The sequence below is a fragment of the Camellia sinensis genome, chromosome 9 (genome assembly GCF_055761805.1).
Source record: "Camellia sinensis isolate YWXY chromosome 9, ASM5576180v1, whole genome shotgun sequence".
NCBI lineage: Eukaryota > Viridiplantae > Streptophyta > Magnoliopsida > Ericales > Theaceae > Camellia > Camellia sinensis.
Window position 1 is genome coordinate 190,110,194 of NC_138969.1, and position 23,548 is coordinate 190,133,741.

General features: G+C 43.3%; 1 long non-coding RNA gene across 1 annotated transcript; it reads right to left on the reverse strand.

The window, feature by feature from the left end:
* Nucleotides 1-19,136: 19,136 nt before the first annotated feature.
* LOC145798912 (uncharacterized) lies at nt 19,137-23,111 on the reverse strand. Its single transcript, XR_014340784.1, has 6 exons — nt 22,844-23,111; nt 22,630-22,683; nt 20,388-21,670; nt 19,745-19,900; nt 19,550-19,656; nt 19,137-19,458 (listed from the first exon to the last, which is right to left on the reverse strand). It is a non-coding gene; the product is annotated as an uncharacterized LOC145798912 (long non-coding RNA).
* Nucleotides 23,112-23,548: the final 437 nt, after the last annotated feature.

The following is a 23,548-nucleotide window of genomic DNA, read 5'->3' on the forward strand; positions in this document are numbered from 1 at the left end:
CAACTGCTCCGTTGGTTTGCGGCCGATATGTGGATGACTTATGAAAAGCCACATTGTACTTGTCCAACAAGTCAATCACCTCCTTCTTGAAGTGAGAGCCATTATCCGAAATAATCTCGTTCGAGACCCTGTAACGACAGATGATGTTGTTCCTGATGAACTTGGCGACATGCGAAGCCTTCAACACCACTTAAGATTGGGCCTCAACCCACTTCGTGAAGTAGTCTATCGCTACCAGAATATACTCATGGCCATTGGACCCCTTTGGAGTGACAGCCCCAATTACATCAATCCCCCAGACTGAAAACGGCCATGGCGAAGCCATGCTGTACAGCTTTCACGACGGAATGTTCATGCGGTTTGCATGGATCTGATATTTGTAGCATCGCCGGACAAAACCAATACAATCCTCCTCCATGGTGGACCAGTAATAACCTTGTCTAAGGATCTTCCGAGCTAGCATCACCCCGTTCATTTGTGCTCCGCACTCTCCTCCATAGATGGCCTCCATCAGGCGCTTGGACTCTTCAGCATCAACACATAGTTTATACATCTCGAGATGACCTCTTTTGTACAGTTTACCCCTGTAGACGATGAACTGAGCAGCCATTCTTCGAATTGCCCTCTTATCTTTGGCACTTGCCCCTGGTGGATACGCCTCTTTTTCCAAGAAGTTCCAGACATCGTAATACCAGGGATTTTCATCTTGTACCTCATCTATGACAGCAATCAGCTCGTAGGCCGGCACAAATTTCTGTTTGATTATGATCGGACGCATCCGGACTCGGAAAGGGATGTCTATCATGGAAGATAGAGTTGCTAATGAATCTGCGAACCCGTTGTTCTCTCTTAACAGATGAGCGAAGTTCAGTTTCTCAAACCGAGGAATCAGCACATCCAAGGTCTGGTGATAGATTCTCATCTTTTCTTCTTTAACTTTCCAATCTCCTTTAGCTTGAGACACAACAAGGTTCGAGTCCCCGATGACGTCCAACCGTTTTGCCCCTAGTTTTAGGGCAGCTTCTAAACCAGCAATACATGTTTCATACTCTGCCTCATTGTTTGATACTCTGAACCAGAGTTTGAATGCTAAAGGTATGCGAGAATTGTCGGGTGCTATCAGCAACACCCCTATCCCATACCCGTATTGGTTTGACGCTCCGTCAAAGTACATCGTCCACGTCTCTTCTTCGACATGCAAAATGGCCTCGTCTAGGAATAGGTACTCAAATGCTTCATCCCCTTCAACTAGGTGATCGGCTAGGAACTCCGCTACCGCTCTCCCTTTCACTAACTTGAGCGTTACGTGCTTCAGATCAAATTTAGAAAACAGAAGCAACCAACGGGCTAGCTTACCTGTAAGTGCTGGTTTCTTGAAGAGATATTTGATGGGATCTAATCTTGAAACCAATATTACGGAGTGAGCTAACAGGTAGTGCCACAGCTTCCTAGTAGCCCATACCAAGGCCAAACAAGCCTTCTCCAGCGGAGTGTAGCGGGTCTCGTAATCCAGCATCTTCTTGCTCAGGTAGTAGATAGCTCTCTCCACTTTGTCCTCAGACTCCTGTGCAAGCATGCGGCCTATCGTAGTTTCAGTCACTGCAAGATACAGAATCAACGGTTTGCCCGGCTCAAGTGGTGACAACACAGGTGGGTTCTGTAAATATTGTTTGATCTGTTCGAAAGCAGCTTGGCATCGGCCGTCCTATTGGAACTTCGTTCCTTTCTTCAGGAGACCAAAGAGTGGTTCACAAGTCAAGATTAATTTTGCAATAAACCGTCTTATGAATTGTACTTTACCCAGAAAGCCTCGCACCTCCTTTTCAGTCCTTGGTGGTGGCATTTCTAAGATGGCCTTGATTTTGGAAGGGTCGACCCCGATGCCCTTTTGTGTGATCAAGAACCCCAGCATTTTCCTTGTTGTAACACCAAACGTACACTTCTGAGGATTCAACCGCAACCGATACTCTTTGATCCTTTGGAAAAATTTCTGCAAGGCGGTGTAGTGGACCTCTCTTTCCTTGGACTTGATAATCATGTTGTCCACGTACACCTCCACCTTTTTATGGAGCATGTCATGCAATATTGTGGTCGCAGCCCGCTGATACGTAGCTCTAGCATTCTTCAGCCTAAACGGCATCACCCTATAACAATAGGTGTCCCACGGGGTGGTGAAAGCAGTTTTCTCCCAGTCTTCAGGTGCCATCAGAATCTGATTATAGCCAGAAAACCCATCCATGAATGAGTGCAACGCATGCCCCGCAGTGAAGCCCACTAATTCGTCGATATGCGGCAGAGGAAAGTCGTCCTTCGGACTAGCTTTATTCAAATCCCTGAAGTCCACACATACCCAAATTATGCCGTCTTTCTTCGGTACTGGAACTATGTTGGCCAACCAAGTTGGGTATTCGGATACCAGCAGGAACCCTGCGTCAGTTTGCTTGGTGACCTCTTCTTTGATCTTGAGAGCCCAATCTGGGCGGATCCTTCTGAGCTTCTACTTAATAGGTCTAGCCTCTGGGTCAAGAGGGATCCGGTGCTGTACAATCTCAGGATCGATTCCAGGCATGTCTTCGTAAGACCACGTGAAAACATCTTTGAAATCTTTTAATAAAGCGACTAAGCGCTCGCGCTCCTCCGAAGACAACGTGGACCCGATCTGGACCAACCGCGGGTCCTTCTCAATACCCACATTAATTATGGTGATTTCATCAACCAGCGGTTTTACAAACCTCTCCTGCTCTTGCTCAAGCAAATACTTCAAAACCAGAGGAATTTCTTCCTCGTCGTTTTTATCGAAATTCTGAAAGTCCTGATTAATGTAATAAATCAAAGGCACAGAAAAGTAATCGAAGGCCACAGCCGCACAATTCTCATTAATCCCTTCTAAGTCGCCTGATTCCTCTGTTACAACAGACTCAAAGGAAAAAGAAAAAGACGACCTAGACAGGACCGTGGCATCCGGGTTGTCACCCCCAAGAATATCGAACTTAGACTCAGATGAGCTGGAACCTGATTTCCACTCCACAGACTCAGTGGAATCAGATTCCGACTCACTACCTGACCTAGTGCTGCTCGATAAAAAGCCCTCCTCGTATTGCCAAACGAGGGAGGGTGCAATGGATGCATCCAGAATGTTTGAAGGTGGGCTCATAGCCGTTTCATTCCCGATCATGGACACTGAGAAGTTATCCCCCAAGCACTCATGTACAATCGGAGGATCTGAAAGTAGACAAGCCAGTGTTACCCCTATTTCAAACTCTGTGCTCTCGGAATCCTCCTCCTTGCGCTGCTCAACTTCAGCTGGTGGGTCTGTCTCCTCCTCAGCAACATCATCCCCAGACAATTGTAAGTCAAAGAATATTTCAAACCCCGGCAACCGCCGCTTTTCTGCATTTAACCATGGCTCTGGAAAGCCGCAGAACAGGAAGTCCTCCCCCTCCCGGACAAAGCATCCGTTTAGGGTCCCTTGGATAGGCCGGTGTACCAACTCATAAGGCTTCCCGGCTCGCTTTGCTTTGGCTCTTCCGGCCATCTCCTTGCCTTTTCTCACCCAGTCCTCTTTGGTAGGTAGATAACCTAAGCCAAACGTATGCGGGTTATGCGGCACTTCGGCCGATGCTGCAACGCCTTTCCAGCCACTTTTCCCTAATCCTATCTCGGAGATGTAATAGAGCTTGTTCATGAGGTACACAGACTGTGCACTGACATATAACCCCTCGTCAACAACTAAGATGTTCTGTACAACCCAGGCCTCAGCTAGGGTGAACGCCAACAAAAACACATCCTCCGTGCCATGTTCGATCTCCAGAACCGGTGTAGACACCTCTAGTGGTGGATGGATTGAAGAATTCCCAAAAACTATAGCCACTCCCTTCCGGTGGGGGTATTTCAACTCCAGTGCATGGTGGAAGAGACTGCCTTCACTTGGTGCAGCCACGGCCGCCGTAAGAGTAGATTGAAGGTTGCGGGAACATCCAAGACATGAAAGTCAATATCGTGTTGTCCTGGACCAACCTGAGTCCAAACCTGCACAATCCCCATCACTTCTCTGTTGGTATTGTCATATGCCCAAATCACCTGGGCAGTAGGCACAAACTCCGCAAGCTTCAACCCAATGGCATATGTTGTCCTTGACGGGCACACATTAATAGCAGATCCTGTGTCAACAAGAACTACTGGTATCTATTTATCTCTACACTCCACAGAGATGTAGAGTGGTTTGTTGTGATCTGAGCCCTCGGGCGATAGCTCCTTGTCAGTGAAGGCCAACGTCGGGGAAGCTCCTCCCGGAAAGACCAACCCTACCAACTGTTCATTCGTGGTGTCGATTGGAAGTTTGGCACTATCCATTGCAGAAAGGACAGCTTGTCTATGAACTCTTGAAGCCATAAGCAGTCCCCAAATGGAGATGTCTAGTTGTATCTTCTTAAGCTGTTTCAGCACAGCCTCCTCCTCGAGCAACTTTTTTTTTTGCCTCTCCACCTCCTTGTCCTTCCCGGACGCCTCTGGTTGATCTAGGTGTGGGGGTTTGAAATATCACTTGCTCCTGGTCATGTGGTCCACCTCCCCAACGTACTAGGTATTATCTGGTTGGTTGTTCCACCAGTCTTCGTCGGTGTGGGCAAGACATAGGTCGTCATCTTCCCACCACATACCATCGGCCATCGATAAACAGCTATTTGGTTCTACTGCATCTATTCCTGTGTGCACAGCACATTCCGTTTCGTGCTCACAGCACATTCCGTCCCCACAGGGGTTTTGGCCTTTCTAGTCCTCTCCAGATCTTGAATCTTTTCCTGCTCAAACTGTTTCATTGCAGCCTACTGCTCAGCATCTTCTATACTCAAACTGTTATGATCCTGAGCAGAATTCTTAACACCGGTGCTCTCTGGCAGTTCATTTTGATTTCCGGCCATTCCAGCCACTACTGATGTCCCCATCTCTGATGGACCCTGTTTCGGCTGAGACTGCTCAACAACATCTGGCTCGTCGCTGAGCTAACCAGTAACCTCTGCTGACCCTTCCATGTTGAACCAGTTGACAGTCACGTCCCCTAAATCCAGTTCTTCGAAGAATTGTAGATTCGCAATGTCCTTCTCCAGTTTCGCTAGGTCATCTAGCCCCTGATTAGGTCCGTCCTCTTGAACTACACAAATCTCTACCCCAACCGGGAGCTCTACTCTCGGCCTAACTTGGCCTATCAAAGTAATGTAACCGCTCAGATTGTACACAAAACTCGCAGACCCCTCAGGCTCTTACTGATCATTCCCGTCTGCCTCAACAGTCGACCCAATTCTATCTTCGATAGTCACCACCACCGGTTCAGGTTGGGTCTGGGAGATGTCTAACATGCACAAGTCAGTGCTGTCAGAAATGAACTCCTCCGGCTTAGGTAGGTGGCAAGGGGTTATATATGCTACGATCATATGACACAACCCCGGTTTGAATGAAGTTGATGCGTTTGGGAGGTGGAGCTTGGTTATGTGGTGGGAGTGGGTTGGTTGTGACATTCGGTTTCTCTGGAGGCACGATTACCCTATTGTCAATGAGATCCTAAATCTCATGACGTAATCGAAAGCACTGGTCAATTTCGTGACCATGCTGTTGGTGGTAGGCACTGTACTTCGCCGGGTTTTCTTGATCAAAACCCCCAAAGCCTTGGACAAAGGCATGTATAGTGGAGTGAAGGTTCTTTGGCCTCTGGGGGCATATCTAGCTATTTGTGAGCTACTTCTAGACACACCGGTAAAGGGTGTAGCTGTAAGGATTTTGGGAGGGGTGGTGGTGACCATTCCCACATCTGAAGATCTGGCAGCTGCTGCACTGCTTGTGCCTGCATTCGTACTACGGTTGAATGCCCTCTTGGGCTGCTCTCTTTCATTGTCAATCAGACCTTGTTTAATTGAGTCCTCAATCTGCACCCCAATCTCATGTAAATCTGCAAAGGTGGGTAGGGGGAGGACGATCATCTTTTGCATGAGCTTGGGCTGGAGGTTGCGTACAACCATTCGAATCTGATCTTTGTCAATGGGCCTGATAGTCATCATCGAGGCTTTAGCCCTTCAGCGGGTCACAAAATCGAAGAAGCTCTCCTTTGGCACTTGCCTAGTGGTCTCGAGATCACGAGTTGTGACCTCAATCTGTGCATTGTAGGAGTATTGAGCTATGAAGGCCTCAGCCATCTCCTCCCAACTTCTCTTAACGGAGTCCTCCAGTTTTGCATACCAAATAGCCGTTACACCTGAAGGGTCCGGCCAAACGGGGAAAGTTTCTGTACTCTAGTGAGGCCCATTGGCCTTAAGATGTCTAAAAACAGCCGCAGGTGCACCATAGGATCTCCAGACCCATCAAAGCGGTTGATGTGTGGCATTTTAAACCGGTCCGGCAGCGTCACGGCCGAGTCGGTGTACCCATCATCTATATCCGGAATGAATTTCATGCCTTGAGACTTCTTCAAAAGCTTTTCTAGCTTGCTCACTTTTAGTGCCGTTGGATCCACCTTGAACTCAAATGGTGAATCCACTAGATTGGTGGGCGCTTTAGATAGTTGGGTTAGAATTGGGGGCGGAGCCGACCCCGTTGGAACGTCCGTATTTTCCTGGACGTTAGCGGTCTCCCTGAGTATGGGAACTCTTGGTGGGGGAGGAGTTGGGTGCGAAGTAGATGCTCCGACTTGCTGTGGTGGTTGCTGTTGCTGAAGTCTAGCAATCAACTCTGCTTGTTGGGCCATGACCTCGGCCTTGCCTGCGGCAAACTCTGCCTGACGGGCAGCATCCTGCTGCATGGCTTGCATACTTTCCTGGAGCTGACGCATCATCTCTTCCATTCCTACCATATTGTCTTGATCTAACTGGTCTTGATCTAATTGAACAACCGGTATATCTGACTCTGCAGTAGAAACTGAGACCTCAGCCTGACTGTTCAAGGACCGTTGATCTGGCAACTGCTGTACTGATACGCTGTGCCTTCTTAACGTCCACTTAGCAACCAGCGGTAAAAAAAGAAACACTGCTTGTCTGTCTTTCAGATCCCTAGATCGATTAAGTCTTCGACCTCTAACCCAGAGTTCTCGGGGAATATCTGTTTGGTCGGATGCAATTGTGCTAAACTACCTTGCAAAAAGATAAACAAAGCATAATAAGAAAACATACAACTAGTATAACGGCTTAAATAAAGACAACACACAGTTGACATGACAACACGCAGTGGGCACTTGTAAGCTAAATACACTGTGCTCAAGCGCTGTTTACTGTGCCCAAATGGCTGCCCCAAATCTAATATCCTCAGATAAAACTAATTTTCAAACACTAATGCCCTCAGGCCTGATACCCAGACTTGCAAATTGTTACATGCATTCCTGTAGAGACACACTCTAAAAAGCACATAACAAGCAAATGAGAGCCAAAACACCCCTATGGAGAGGTAGGGTTTTCCTGTCCCATTTTCTCAAGCGCTAGGGTGTCGCTACACACACAGTGGTTTCAAACAACCTAGAATCGGGTAAGCAATCTATCCTAATTTGGAATGGTCAATACGGATTCTGACATGCACTAGGTCGAATGGTCAAAAAGGGTGTCCCGGTAACAACCAGGGTTTGTGTTCGCATCGTGGCAGAGCCCGTAACTGGTCAACCTTATGGCACACAGCCTCAGGAAAACCGTTCAGGAATAGCAGACGGCGACCATGGTGTCTTAGGTGCACCAATGCAAATGTAATGCAAAGAAACACATAAGCGTAGTCAAAACAAGATATCATGAGTTCGAGTCAAGTTCTCTAAGTACCCAGCAGAGTCGCCAGAAACTGTAGACGCGCCCCGGGAACTCTCCGATATCTACGTGCAATCGGCGCGAATCTCATTTTGTTCTGAGCTACTACAGTTCGGACTTAATGTCACGGTTCTGAATCTAATCTCACAAAGTGCAATGTGAGACCGATAAATCACCAAAGAGTCCAAATCTGGAAAATCGTTTTGGAAAACTGATTTTTATAAAGACGTGCCAAACATGGACTGCTTTGCCAGATACAGAGTCGCCGCCTAAATATTTTATTTTGGGAGAAATTTAGGAAACCTTGACTTGCGCCTAAGGCCACGTGTCCGTCATCACCAAAGTTGTCCCGGCTGGAGAACTTGGGTACGAGAGGGGAAGGTCATGCAATGAGCACCCCCACTCGCCCGATCAAAGATCGGCCTATACTAAGCATGATATTTTGTTTTTGAAAACACATGTGCTCTTATTCCAGTTATTTAGCTAATCTTACTACGTGATGCGCACAGCAAACAAGTATAGACTAGATCGCCTAATTTGGAACAAAACATTGCATGTTCGTTTGTTTGAAAACGGTTTGAAGTTTGCTACTCGCAAGTAGGCTAAATCGGAGATTTGATGAATTGTTCCAATCCAAGAAATCCAACCTTCACTCACAGGCATTCAGGCAGTTATATCACATAAGCAGTTAGCCTCATGGCAAGCACGCTTTCATAGCAACATTAACACACATGCAATATGCTAAAGCGTAAACACTCACAGTGTACTCCAAGCCAAAACAGAGAACTAGTTAGAAATCATGCATGATCCTAGTTCATGTTAAGATGGCTAATGCACCACATGCAAAAATGCAACTAAGATAGGCTCGGCTATCTAGAATGGCATGTGGATGCAACACTTGGTAACATGCTATTTGAACACGTATTCAAGTAAATGTATTGAAAGTACAATGCAGATAGTATGATGCGTCAAGCCCGGTGCATGCAAAAACAGATGAATGATGCACGTATGCAAGCATAAGGTATGCTAATCGAAATATGCCTTGAAACTAACCATCGTAAGCGATTAAGTAAAAGGGAGAAAGAAATGGGGGTTGGAAGACATGCATCACACACACGCACGCTTATTACAGCAATTGGCCCTCTCGACGGAGGGTCCGAATAAGGAGCTAACTGTAGACGTCCCCGAACATCCTGGGGGGGAATCCCCCCTGTTTTGTTCATTGGGCTCACTACAGTTCAGGACTCAATGTCACGGTCCTGTATCTAATCTCGCAGAGTGCAACACAAGACCGATGAAATCATCAAAGAGTCCAAATCCGGCAAATCATTTTTTAAAACAGATTTTTTCGAAAGAAATGCCAAACATGGACTGCTTTGCCAGATACAGAGTCGCCACCTAAATATTTTATTTTGGGAAATCTAGGAAACCCTGACTCGTTGCCTAAGGCCACGTGTCCGTCATCACCAAAGTTACCTCGGCTCGGGAACTTGGGTACGATTGGGGAAGGTCACTTCGTGAGCACCCCCGCTCGCCCGATCAAAGATCGGCCTCTACTAACCATGATATCTAGTTTTGAAAACATTATGCGTTCTTATTCCAGTTATTAGCCTAGATTTACTATGTGATGCGCACAGCATACAGGTATAGACTGGGTCGCCTGAATTGGAACGAAACATCTCATGCTTGCTTTGAAAACGGTTTGCTACTCGCAAGTAGGCTAAAGTGCGGATTTTCCACCCTCGGGTGGGCTTAGAAAATATGGTTTTGCCACTCTCAAGTGGGCTTAAAACTCGCATTTAATGAATTGTTCCAATCCAGATAACCCAACCTTCACCCACAGGCATTCAGGCAGTTATATCACATAAGCAATTAGCCTCATGGTAAGCATGCTATCATGGCAGTCACTCACACACATGCAAGGATGCTAAAGCATAAACACTTACCGAGTACTCCAAGCCAAAACAAAAGCTATGTTAGAAATCCATGCATGATCCTAACTATACAGAAATGCCTAATGCAACACATGTAAAATGCAACTGCAATAGGCTCGACTATTCTAAAATGACATGTGAAATGTTACAGCTAACACGTATTCAACTTAGAATTGAAATACAAATGCAGTTAGTATGATGCGCCAAGCCAGGTGCATGCAAGACAGATGAATGAATGCAAACATGCTATTATACTGTATGCTAATTGAAACATGCCCTAATCTAACCATCATAAGCAGGTAAATAAAAGGGAGAAAGACGTGGGGTTGGAAGACATACATCACACGCACGCACACTTATTACAGCATTGCCCTCGCTCGGGGGGTCCGAATAAATGATATACAGTCCGAATAAATAGTACAGTCCGAATAAATACAAAAATCCTAATTAATTAACAGATTAATCTTGGAAAGCAGATAAATTAGCATGCAAATCCATGGACTGCCTCAGCTCTTATTCCGAATGATGAATGATGTATGCTTGAGTTGCCTTGTGCGGAAATCCATTGCGATGCCCCGGTTTGCCTCTGTTTGCAATTTTTCTCGGAATATCGTGCAAAGCTCCAGAAGGCCGCTGATTTCTGATTTACTGCAACAGAAAGCAACAAAGGGGCATGGCAAAGTATTTTCACATATGTATGCGTGACTACTCTTTGGGGAGTGTAGTCCTCGATCCTCGTGCCACCAATCATGCATATCGATGCACGATGGCCGAGGAGTCGAATTGCACGACTCAATATGAAATGAATGCACATGAAAACACAACAAGACCTAAACTCCATCATGGGTAATCCGGAGTGTCGGCGACAGGGAATTGAGACACGTTCCGTCACTCGGAGTACGAAACGTTCCTCGTTTCCCGTGCTTGGGCTAACTCCTATCCCAAACACAATGCAAATGAGATGGCATACACAATGCGACTAACATACAACCTAGCATACACAATGCTATGAAATGGCATACACAATGCTCGATGTAACATGGCATACACAAAGCTCTAACACGCAACCTAGCATATGCAATGCTATGGATTGAAATGGCATACACAATGCACGATGGACTTACACCAATATGAGTGGACCTCAGCCACACTCACATCAGTGGCCATGAGATGGAAAAGAGACAACCGAAATGCATGCACACGTGCACGCATACCGAGGACCGAACCTAAGATATAAAATGCCACTCTACCAAAGCATGGCAAGGGATGAAAGATGGCATACAAACATATAATTTCCAGCACTAAAACATGATGCTAAATGATCCCGAAACATGGAAATATGGCACCCGATGCATGGAATAAGCTTCGAAACTCAAAACTAGGCACATGTATTGAACTACAAGTATACAAAGCAAGCATTATTTGATCATAAAGTCAAAAGACAGAGCCAAGGCAGTCCCAAAACATGCACATTTCTAGTTTAGAATATGGCCAAAAGATGCTAACATGATGGACTAAAATAGCATGCAACATTGGCAAGCAAGCATGGTTTACATGGCACGTATATGAAGCAAATGAGAACTCATCAAACCAGCCAGAAACAGTGAATAAAACATGCCAAAATATGTCCAAATAATCACTGAAATGCAGCCACCGCATGCAAAAATGAGGGGCTTCTTTGGAAGGCCATTCAAGGGGTTATTAAGCACATATAAGAGACACTTATCATGACCAAACCAACTCTGGAAATAAGTTATGACAGCCCTAAAACTCAACAAATAGGCCCTGAAATTAGTCTAGGAAACATGCAAAGAAAGGCTCCTTGAAAAGGCCTTGGATGTGATTGCTCTACACATGCATTGTAGACATAAAATATGATCAAAAGAGCCCTGGACAGACTTAAGGCAGACCTTAAAACCCACAAAATTGGGCCCAAAAAGTGACTCCAATGCATGCAAAATAGAGTCCCTTTGGAAAGCCAATGATGCTAGTAAAGAAAATGAGGGGTGAGAGGGTCACCGCTCTATGATTTCAAAGCTCAAAACCTCATCAAAGCCACTGAAAATCCCCTGGTGTTCAGTGGCTAAGAGGCCAAAACAAGTCCAATGCAAATGCTCTAATGCATAGACCTAATCATGAAAAGATGAAGCATGCAAGGAAGGAGATGACTCCAAATGGAAAAGTGACCTCAAGAAAAATTAAAAGGAGGTCAAAACAAGGCTTTTTTCAATTTATAACAAATCTCGAAAATGTTCACAAGTAAGGCTAAAGTATGATGCAAAAACAACCCTAAAAGAGAGATAGAGGGTAAGGGGAAGTAGATGACCTCAAACAGCAAAGTACCCTTAAACAAAGTTGAAGAGGAGCTCAAAATATGACACTTTATAGTTTATCACAAACCCCAGAAATACTTGCAAGTGAAGCTAAGTAATGAAGCAAAAAAATACAAGTTTAAGGGAAATAGACACTTACCCTTGAAGAGCCGACCTCCAGCAGCTTTTGGACCAAGTTGGTGAGCTTTCAACCTCTGCAAATGACTTCCAAGGTGCTGGAATGGATGATGGAGGTGTGGCACTAAGGGTTGTAGTGCAAATGGTCCAAGAAAATTAGGGTTTTGGAGCTTGGAATAATGACAATGGAGGAGGGAGGTTATATGCCTTAGCAAATTTTGTTCAACCCTTAGATATGAAGCCAAGCCTCTCCTTTATAGAGGAGAGGTTCCAAAATATCCAAAAAGGTCCCCAAGTATCCTCCATACACGTGTATGGAGGATGCACCAAATGGCCTCCAGCTGGCACAGCTGGATTACACTCAGAGAGAGCAAAAAGCAAGAAGCAGACCGGCCAGTTGTAGACACCCCATTTTTGACCGTCCTCAAGACTTGGACATCACCGTTTGAACACTCGCTGATCATCCATGTTCGTGTTCGTTTGGAGTTCCCAGAGGTCTCGGCTCGCGCGCCCTGCCTCAGGATCTCCGAACTTGACCGTTTAGTGTCTGGTTTTGCACCGAACACTCTTGTCTTGCCTTTGAGAGGTAGGGTAGGGTTTGTGGACCATCCCCACCCACCACCGGCAGTGGCTAGAGGCCACCGGCTGGTTTTTGCTTCCATCGGCACTTTTGATTGCCGGTCGGCACATTTTATTACCGGTCGGCATATTTTGTTGCCGGTCGGCACTGTTTTTTGTCGAAGTGACATTTTTGGGCAGCCGACCACTGTTCATCCACTTTATGGAGATATTTTGTGCCAGCTGTGATAGCTGGCACCAACTCTTCCCCCCTCCATACACGTGTATGGAGGGATCTCCCTCTAGCCAAGCTTGTTGTATAAGCTTTGCAAGAGGGAGTCCTTTAAGAGAGGGGCTTTCCTCTTGGATCTAGGTTAGACTTTGGCAACCAAAAACCAGAGCTTTGAGATATAGATACATATCATCTCTATATCTCCCTCTCTCTCCTCCTTTGTGTGTGTTTCTTAGCTCAAAAGGTGGTTTTTACCTTACTTTTGCACCATTACACACACTATTACACCTTATTCCGAGATTGAGGGACTTGGAGGGTTGTTTCTTGAGTTTTTGGACTGGTTTTGATCAAAATAAGAGGGCTAGACCATTTGTTCTTCAAGGGTTCTTCAAGGGTGAGCATCTTGCTTTTTATTCCCCAAACTTGCAATAGTTTTCTACCTATCTTGCTTGCTGTTTTAGCTCTTGTGTATAACATAAAAAAGGTTTATATTTTCATGATTTAGAACTTTCATTAAGGTGGTTTGGTGTTTTGAGTGCAAACTCACTCTATTAGGCCTTGTTTGGCCACTTTTGTTGCCTCTTTGGTAAAGCTTTGGTCATCTTTGTATCTTGATCCCTTCACCACTGAAAATCAGTGTATTTTTAGTGTTGAAAAAGTCGGTTTGAAGTCTTGCATAGGGGAGGGACACCCCTCTCCCTTTATGGTCTTGTTTCCTTGAGTTGTGGTCCAAAAGGGTGACATGCATGCTTGCTTGGTTTTTGCTTCATTTCAGAACTTTTTGGGTGTTTTTAGGTCATGTGGGATCTCTATTTTCGGCTGGATTTGTGCCTCCTTGTATGCTTGTAATACTTGCTTTGTATTGCTCCATTTTGCTTAGAAGTGTATCTCATGATTAGGCCATGATTCTTGTGTGTGTTGGGTTGGTTCCATGAAGATGCTAGCACTATTTTTTCATGCTTAAAACCTGTTGGTTATCCATTTGGTCATGTTTGACATGTTTGATATGGTTGCCATGCATTTTGGCTTGTGAGCCCTCAAGTACATGAATCACTAGCATGCCTTAGTTGATCCACTTTAATGAGTTGAAGTTGTTTGCCATGCTATTTTAGTCCAAGAATCATGTTTGTATGTGTGCATGCATGGCCTCTTTTATGCCTTGAGGGTGTACCCTCTTATGCTTAGGAATGAGCCTTAGTGCATATGCCTCTTGGGAGTCATCTTTAGTTGCCATACTAGGAGGTTTTGGAGTCCCATCTTGCATGTAAAAAAATCTGTCCTTACTTGTCTTAATCATGCCATAGCTTGGTCTTGTTGTTGGAAGTAAAGTGGCCCTTTTTGTACCTTAACCTTAGGACCATAAGTTTGCTTGTTAACATGAGATGTTGCCCAACATTTTGAGCACTTTTTGATGCTGTTTTGGGGTGGACTAAGGTCTGTCCTTTTATGGTTCAAGGCCCCCCATTGCATGCTTGCTTCATGTTTGTTGTATGGTTGTTCCATCAAGCCTCGTAGCATGTGAATCCCATTCCCAAATTGGTCCATATTCGCATCACATTTGCATCTTGCATGCTTGGCATTACACATTTGTCATGTTAGTTGCATAGTACTTATTGTGCCTTGCATCTTGGCATCATGTTGCATGTTGAGCCGTGTTTGCATAACATGCATTGCATTTACTTGGTTTGGGGTGTCAAACTAAGTGTGGGAATCAAGAAACATTCATACTTCAAGTGATGTAATGTGCCTCGATTCCCGGTCACCGGGGCCTTTGACTCCAACTTGATAAGGCTTCGGTTTTCATTTTGTTTGTTGCATGCATCTTTATATCAAATGGCAAATTTGATTCCTTGAGCCACCATGCACCATTGGTGGCTCGAAGATCGAAGGACATGCTTCCTTGAGTTCAAAACATGATAGGAAGTATGGCCATGCTTACATATACCTGAAAACCCCATGCCATGCACTGTCTATTCTCTGTTTGCTGTCAAACTGTCTTCTGCAGGAAGTTTCTGCCGACCGGCAGAATTTAGTGCCGACCGGCAATCTTTTAAGTGCCGATGAATCCAAGAACAGCCGATGAAAATTGTAGAGTGCCGGTGGAAATTCTGTCTGGCCGATGGTGCTCTGCAGCGTGTAAGGAACCTGCTCCAGGACTTGGGCAATTTTCAGAGAGACAAGGCAATACAAATAGAGGTGGCAGGGGTACGGTACGGGTTTTTCGGGCGAGTCAAGTTCCGAGCATGCATCATCTGCGCATCTCGAGGTAGAGGCTGCGGCCACCCTCTCCTTTCTTTTGCATCTTTTCTCTTAATTAATTAGAATTTTTTGTAATAATTTCGTTTGTTTATTATTTTGGGACTGTAATATTCATTTGGACCCTCTGAGTGAGGGTATATATGTAATAAGTGTGGGTGAGTGTGTGCATGTCTTCCAATCCCCATTTCTTTCTTCCCTTTTATTTACCTGCTTATGATGGTAGATTAGGGCAATTTTTGAAATTAGCATACCTTATGCTGCGCATGCGTGCATTCATTAGTATTACATGCATTAGGCTCGGTACATCACGTTAACTGCATTTGTATTTCAATCTACAAATCAAATATGTGATAATTGATCGCATTACATATGCCATGATTAGGTTAACCGAGCCTATCTAAATTGCATCTTGTATGCGTTGCATTAGGCAAATTAACATGAACTAGGACACGCACATTTTGCTAACTAGTTTATTGTTTTGGCACGGAGTACTAGGTAAGCTTTTATGCTTTAGCATATCGCATGCGTGTGAATGTTACCATGATAGCATGATTACCATCAGGCTAGCTGCTTATGTGATATAAACTGCCTGAATGCCTGTGGATGGATGTTAAATTACCTAAATTGGAATAATGCATTAAAACTGTGAGTTTTAAACCCACTAGATAAGTGGCAAAGTCGTCTTTTCTAAAAAGCCCACGTGAGGGTGGCAAAATCCGCATTTTAGCCTACTTGCGAGTAGCAAACCAATTTCGAAACAAACATATGTTTTATTCCAATTTGGGTGATTTGGTCTATACTTGTTTGCTGCGCGCATAACATAGTAATTCTAGGCTAAACAATTGGTTTAAGAACACATAAAGTTCTCAAAACGGATATCACGGTTAGTAGAGGCCGGTCTTCGGACCGGGCAAAAGGGGGTGCTCATAGCTGACCTTCCCCGATCGTACCCAAGCTCCCGAGCCGAGACAACTCCGGTGATGACGGACATAGGGCCTTCGGCACCGAGTCAGGGTTTCCTAAATTCTCCCATAAAAAAATATTTAGGTGGCGACTCTGTATCTGGCAAAGCAGTCCATGTTTGGCACTACCTTTTCAAAAATCTATTTCTCAAAACGATTTGCCAGATTTGGACTCTTTGGTTCAGATTAAGAACCGTGACACAAGTCGAGTCTGAACTGTAGTAACCCCAAATGAACAGAACGGGACTCATCCTCCCGGGGCGTTCGGGGACATCTACACCAGTTAAAGTGGCCGGCCAGCCACCCCCCCTGGTCGCCGACCAGGGGTCAAAAGGGTCAACAAAATTTTCTGGCCAGCCACCCCAGAAAGGTGGCCTCCCAGATGAGTGCAACACAGCTATGTAGAGAAAAACCAGAAAATATGACCCAAGATAGAGAAAAGCTAGCTTTTAGAGGGGGTTCAAAAGGGTCAAGATGGATTTCTGACCGGCTTAACCATATTGGTGGCCTCCCAGATGAGCACAACACAATGGTGGTGTGAAAAGCCAGAACATGTGGCTCAAAAGTGGGAAAAACCAGCTTTCGGTCAGAAAAACAGGCTTTTAGAGAGAGAAAATGAGAAAACTAGTTTTTCAGGGGAAAAAGTGGCCAGCCACCACACTACCCCCTTCCTAATAGTAAAAATAGGGCCCCCACCAAAAATGGGCCAAAACGGATGCAAAACGAAAGTTCGGGGGCCAAAACGCGTGGTTCGGGGCCCCGAAAACAGGCTGTTATGCACCGGAAGTGGCGTATGACCACGAAAGTGGTCTCCCGGGCCACAATGTCCCTCTAAAGGGAGGAAATAAGGTGTGTGCCAAAAATTGGTGCAAACAGAAGTAGTTAAGCGGTCCCGAACCGAGGCACACGGTCGACGGCTTCGAAAATCGGAAACTAGGCTCCAAACAGAAAAAATGGCCTACGACCATGAAACGTAGCCTACGGCCACTGAGAGATGGTCTACGAGACCTCTCCCTCCCTTTGGGAGGAGAAAACGGAGAAAATAGGACCCGATTCGCAAACCGAGGCAAGGCACAAAAAGAGCCCCGATGTCCGGAGGCAAGGCTCGCAGCCGAGACTCTGAAACCTCAGAACGAGCACAAAATGCAACATCACCGAGCGCTCAACTGGTGACGTCTGAGTCCTAAGGTCGGTCAAAAATGGGGTGTCTACAGTTGCCCCTCTTTGACAGAACTTGGAAGTTATTCGTGACGGGAGTGAATGTCAAAAGCCCAGAGACGACCCATTTTTGACAAGGCCGAAGACTTAGACAAACAGGCAAGATAACATAGATGTGCCCGCAGGCATGCCCACAGGCAGGGGGCAAGATGCAAAATGATATGCACAAAGCCGGACGTAACTCATGATCATACAAAGCAGCAAGCTGTAATGAAGCGCACACGCAATAGTTTTAAGCAAGAATGCAAAGCAACAACTACATTTCATGCAGTTTAAGAATGCGGGGAATTATTCAATTCCCGCCACATCTCACACGGAGAAGATACAATACCTGCGCGATTCGTCTGGTCGTACCAGCTTCAAATGAACCGTACATACAATATCGTGCCTGTAAAAGAGAGAAACTTAACAAGTACAATATCATTAGCTACACATGTTCAACACTACATCGAATGCAGACAAACAGGGTGTTGATGGTAAAGCGCATCGCAATGCGAGAGACACGCGCGTAACAACGCAAGCTAAGCGTGAGGGTATAACAATACCAATGAAACGTGAACAACAATGCAAGTGGTATGCATGAGAATGCAAGTGACATGCATAACAATGTAGGATAAGGGCGAATTCGAATGCGTGTTTGACGCAAAACAACGAGCAAAAAAATACAAGTTTTGACGAGTGCGACTCAATCGCGACCTCCGGTTCACCTCCCGGAAGGGTCACAGCGTGCTCAAAAAGGATACATTTCGCTCTTGGCGAGTGACGATGAAACACGCATCGAAAGTCGGAGTTGGAATTCCCGCGGAGGGATTTCGTGACGAAAAGTGCACTTTTATTGTACTTTCTCGGGTGCTGGAGACTCCGATGACTACCAAAATTTGCAGAGACCTTGGAGACCCTCTTGGGAACACCACCGACTAGGTTTGGAGTCCAGGGGAGGCCACCGACCAGGTTTCAGTGCAGGGGGTGGTCGGCCTACCAGAAAAGGTGGCCGGCTGACCACCTAGCCCAAATTCGGGACAATTTGGTCTTTTTGCTCTCATTTCTTTAAATGTACATGTCCAAAGCTCTTTTCCTCATAACTTCAGCTTCGAAACTGCCTTCTCCTCCTTCCTAGACCATTTTCTCTCTCAGATCTGCGCTCTATACGCGTTTTCCAACGTCCCACGCCAAGTTGTTTCGCGAAAACTTTCAGTTTTCTTCACTTTGAACCGATTAAAATTTGATTTCGGAGCTTTTTTTCTCATTTTCACCACTTGAGGTAAGTTTGTCTCAATATTTGGAAGATTTTCTCAGGAGTTGACTTTTGTTGACTTTTTTCAATTTTGGCTTATTTCGCTCATTTTTGCTCCTTTTTGCAGATTCCCTGAGATGGCGGGTCAATTTCCCCACGGCAGAGGTTCTCCAGGCGCCGGAGGCGATCCAGACATCATGTCTCTGTCGCCGAGGATTCGACCATTCATCCCTAAGAGGTACGATCCTCCGACTCATGTCCTCCCTCGGGCAATTTTTTATCACTTTACCGACTTCGACCCTCGAGCTCCTGTGGACCTACTACTGCCACTACTACAAAAATAGATAAAGATCACACTTTTTTTGTGTGATGTATGTTATTTAATCACACTTTTTAAGTTTTATTAAAGTGTGATATTTGGGAGTGTGATTAAAAGGGGTCATTTTTTAATCACACTTTTTAAGTGTGAGTAAAAATATTTTGATCACACCTTTTAAGTGTGACCTTTGGAAGTGTGATTAAAAGTATATACAAAAGAATTAAATAAAAAAAATTAACTGTGCTTACATATATTAAAAAATGAAAAAACTTAAAAAACTAAGTTCTTTAATTCTTGGACCATATTTTGCATCTCTCCAAAAAAATTTCTGATCTGAAAAATAAAAACACAAATTAATCCAAAAACCACTGATGCATATGAATAAACTAAAAAGTTAATTCAACAAACCAAAATTGGAACATTAATCATTTCTGCTTGATCTTAATCCTTTTGAAAGTAACTTCCCTGTTAACAATTAGATGCCATAGCAAAGTTCGCGATCATAAGTTGTTCATTAATGTACCTAAAACAAAAATTTTATATCAGATTCAATATCATTATACACTTGATAATGATGAAGAAGATCGTGTAGTTGAGCTAGTAGAGGTAGTCACTTGTCACAGACTAGTAATCAGCCACTAACTGTACCCCGTTGATCAGCATGAGGGAAGTCTTCTGAAAGAGGGAAATCATATGGCCAGTTTTGGGTTTCTATCAACATCTGAATATATGCAATGAGATGAAATTGTTAATTTTGTTTGTACTGATTAGATTTTATGTTGTAAAAAATTTCATGCCCAAAGTAGTACCTATTCTTTGGCATCTTCCCAAAGTGTTAGGGCATCCTCTTCGACTGAAATTGAGTTAAGATAGATCAAAACAGGGCCAAACACCTTCTTCCATGACTCGCCATCTCGCAATTTTATTGTCTGATTGTCCCCAGCATAATGGGTGCTGAAAAACATCTGAAGATAAATAACACAATCCTTTAACATTAACATCTAGTAGTAAGGAAATTTGTAAAAAATTATTTATATATAACATTTTCCACTTATTGAAAGTGCAAGGTTGTGCCTCAATAGGATAGATTTAAGTAGTAGGTCATGTGCTTAACTAGAAAGTTATGCTCTGTTCTCCATCAATTCCTTTTTCAGTCTAATTGTTGTGAAGTAGTTTTTCCTATGGATGTCATCATCATAATACAAAACAATATTTGTTCTTTTAGGCTTCGTTTGGGAGGTGGGAATTGGTCAAGAATTTGCATCTACATATATTACTTTTTTCGTTTTTTTTTTTTTTTTTCTTGTCATGAAATTCATTTTGTAAATGGGCCACTGTGTTGGGCCAGTGAGTAAAATTGATGCCATTTGAAAGTGTGCTCTCTTGCAAAGCATGATATTTGAGTAATTAATAGCAAAGGATTGTGCAAAGGGAACAATATCGGATACTTACAGATAAGGTGGTTGGGCCAACATGCGAGGTGAGATCTTGCTTTACAGGGCCACCTGTACGGAACTCATCGCTGGGTGTGATCATCCAGAATCCAACAGCCGGGTTGGAGCATATCTACCCATGAACCCGATTGTCTTTGTCATCACATGAATATTGGTACTTATCATCCACCTACATAACACAACATCAAAAAAGAAAAAAAACTAGCATATCTAACTACACAAATGCAATCTTTCCTCTTGTGATTGTCAAGTCTTCATGAAGTAACAAAAATATCAAGAAGTTAACACTCTTGATGAATCACAAAAGGGCATTTTTGTCAATTCACAAAACCATGGGGGAAATTCACAAAAACTGCTATTTACAGCAAAAGACTTGGAATTATCCGCAAGGAAAGTAGGGGAAAATTTTCTGAGTCTTCATCGGTTCAAAATTATTTTCTTTTTCTTTTTTCTTATTCTTTCAGTAATAGAAAACAGAGAAACCTACATTACCATCCTCAACTGAACTGACTCCCAACTCTACATAAAGCATTGTCATTTGCATATGATAATTGTTTAAGCCAAACATTAGCATGCTTCATGATTACAGCATCCATAGAAGAATAAAATTTACATAAGAAGATGTTCACATGGAAAAAAATACAACATAACACGTAAAGAAAGTTCAAGGGAGGCACAACTGGGTGAATTCTACCAGAGAGAAACACAGGTATGCTAGACGAGTTCCTCAATTCTCAACAGTGCTCAAAAGAGAAGCCCAATTCAATCCTTAAATTCCTAAATCAAATTGACTCCTTGCTGATGTCTTATTTGCCTAAAATATGTGTGAAGATGCGTTCTCACATTGTTAGCCCAAGTATTTTTTTACCACGGTATGAGGCAATGGCCACTATTGCACTTAAAATGCTAATGCCTTGCTGTCTCACAAAGGTCAGAAGGTCATACCGACTGCAATGAACCAACCAACCTCTAAATTGGTTGCCATGTTAACAGGAGAGATGAATCAATATTACACATGGTAAGTACTTAACCAAAAATTTCTATTTCTTCAAATACTAATCTTACTGTTGGACGGTGCCAGAAGTCACGAAACCATGCAAATTTCTGTTGCACAAGGGAAGGCAGATGACCCTGGTACTGATATGGTCCACAAAGTATAAAATGAGTAGTAAAAGATAAGCCTTGTCATCAGAAGTTTGGTTATAAAAAATATCACTTACAATTTTATGAAAACATAAGCCAACCTTTTCCAATATGACGTCAAACCATAAGCACCTGTTTCTCGAATGGGAAAGGAGGGGAGTTTGGGGTGGATGAGATGGTCCAGCTATATTAAATAAGAATGGTAAGTTTAATAAAAACATTTAAATGAAATTCTGCCAACGGATTCCAAGGGAGTCAAGGTTCGCAAAGTTCCATTACTCATCATGAAATTCGAATCAATTCAATTCATATTCTTCACCAGCAAAAGCATTATCACCAATAAAATTAAAGTGAAAAAAACTACAAAATATTAGAGGACTTGCAGAATGAGGGGAAAAAAAGATTTAATCAGCATTCTTTAATTAGCCAATGACCATCATGCATGCACCTAATTCCAACCCATGAAAGGTGACTGTAACATTTACCTATAGGCCACAAAAGTTATGATCTCATCATGAAAAAACCTTCTTTTTAGTCCAAGTAATCCAAACACCACATAAAAAAAAAACTGCTGACAACTCCTCAAATTGCACAAATAATGCTGTCAGCACTCCCTACCAAGGCCACAAAAGTTATGATCTCATCATGTCAGCTATTTTTTTATAGGAAAAGTTATGATGTCATCATAATGTTATCTTAGCCATTTTTTTATATGCAAATTCAATAATGTCATCCGAGGGTGAGGGTGAGGGTGAGGGTGAGGGTGAGGGTGGAGAAGAAAGGCACACAATCAATAACAGCCAAAAAAATATAGAATAGCAAAGGATAATGAACAAAAATGGATGGGAACATTGTCCAATAGGGGGCCGCAACTAAATATTTGGAGCATTTTCTAGTTGAGAAAAAATATAGAATATGACAATCTAATGGATATTACAATATACTATATTCTAAAAGAAAATATAACATTACGTTTAATTGTAATTAGGTTAAGAATATAATAGCAAACTCTAATTATCATTTAATAGCAAACTCTAATTATCACACCATTTGAAAAAGGAGAAGAGAAAAAAATTATAATTAACATATTAACAAACCTGTGAACTTGACTCTATACCCAGTAGTTTACGCAGATGACCAACATTGCCCCCCTGAAAATGCAAGTTCAAAAACATGACTACCAGATAAAATTATTATTCGAGAACGAAGTGAAATTCCACAATCATAGAAGAAATGCCCACAACCAAAGAAACACAATACGATCTCCAGACATTTTACTTTATTTATAACAAAAACAACTTCCAGTATTACTTGGAACACTCTACAACTCTTATTCAGAGTCTTTAATGGTAGTCTTAAAGTACATCCCACCTAGGCAGTTGAAGATGAAACCTACTCAATTAGATGAGGGCTTCATTCAACAGAATAACCCCTACATAAGTTCATTCAACATCACTACATCTCCTTAGAAATATAATAAAAAAGGAACATAGGTGCACATACATGTTGCTAGTTTAAGAGAAATTTGCAGAGTTACCAAAATATATAAAATAGACATTACGGAGAGGGCATAGTTTCTGGTTACCATCGAAGCATTGTAGCATTAGTATCTTTAGAAACTTTTGTCATCAAGACAAAGTCGAAATTCTGTTAAAAGACATCATATAGTCATGTCAGGATATATCGTAAGAAATAATTCCAAAAACCAAAAACCATGTCAGCAAAAAATGCCTTGCCAACTTGCCGCAATGCAGTGAAGAAGCTTTCCTCCTTTTGACGTGTCCAAGCAGCCCATTGCAGTGTTTGTTTTTTCGCTGCACTGGAAACTGCATTACAGAGGTACAATCAATATTCTCAATTCAGTAACAAAAATGACAAAACACCTCAATTGAGACAAATGATTAGAAACTTCGAAATGACAAGCACAAAATATTACCTGGCTGCTGTAATCTCTTCATGATTTTGAAGAACCAAACTGTGTTTGTTGATTTCCAACTCTACCCATAAAATGCAATT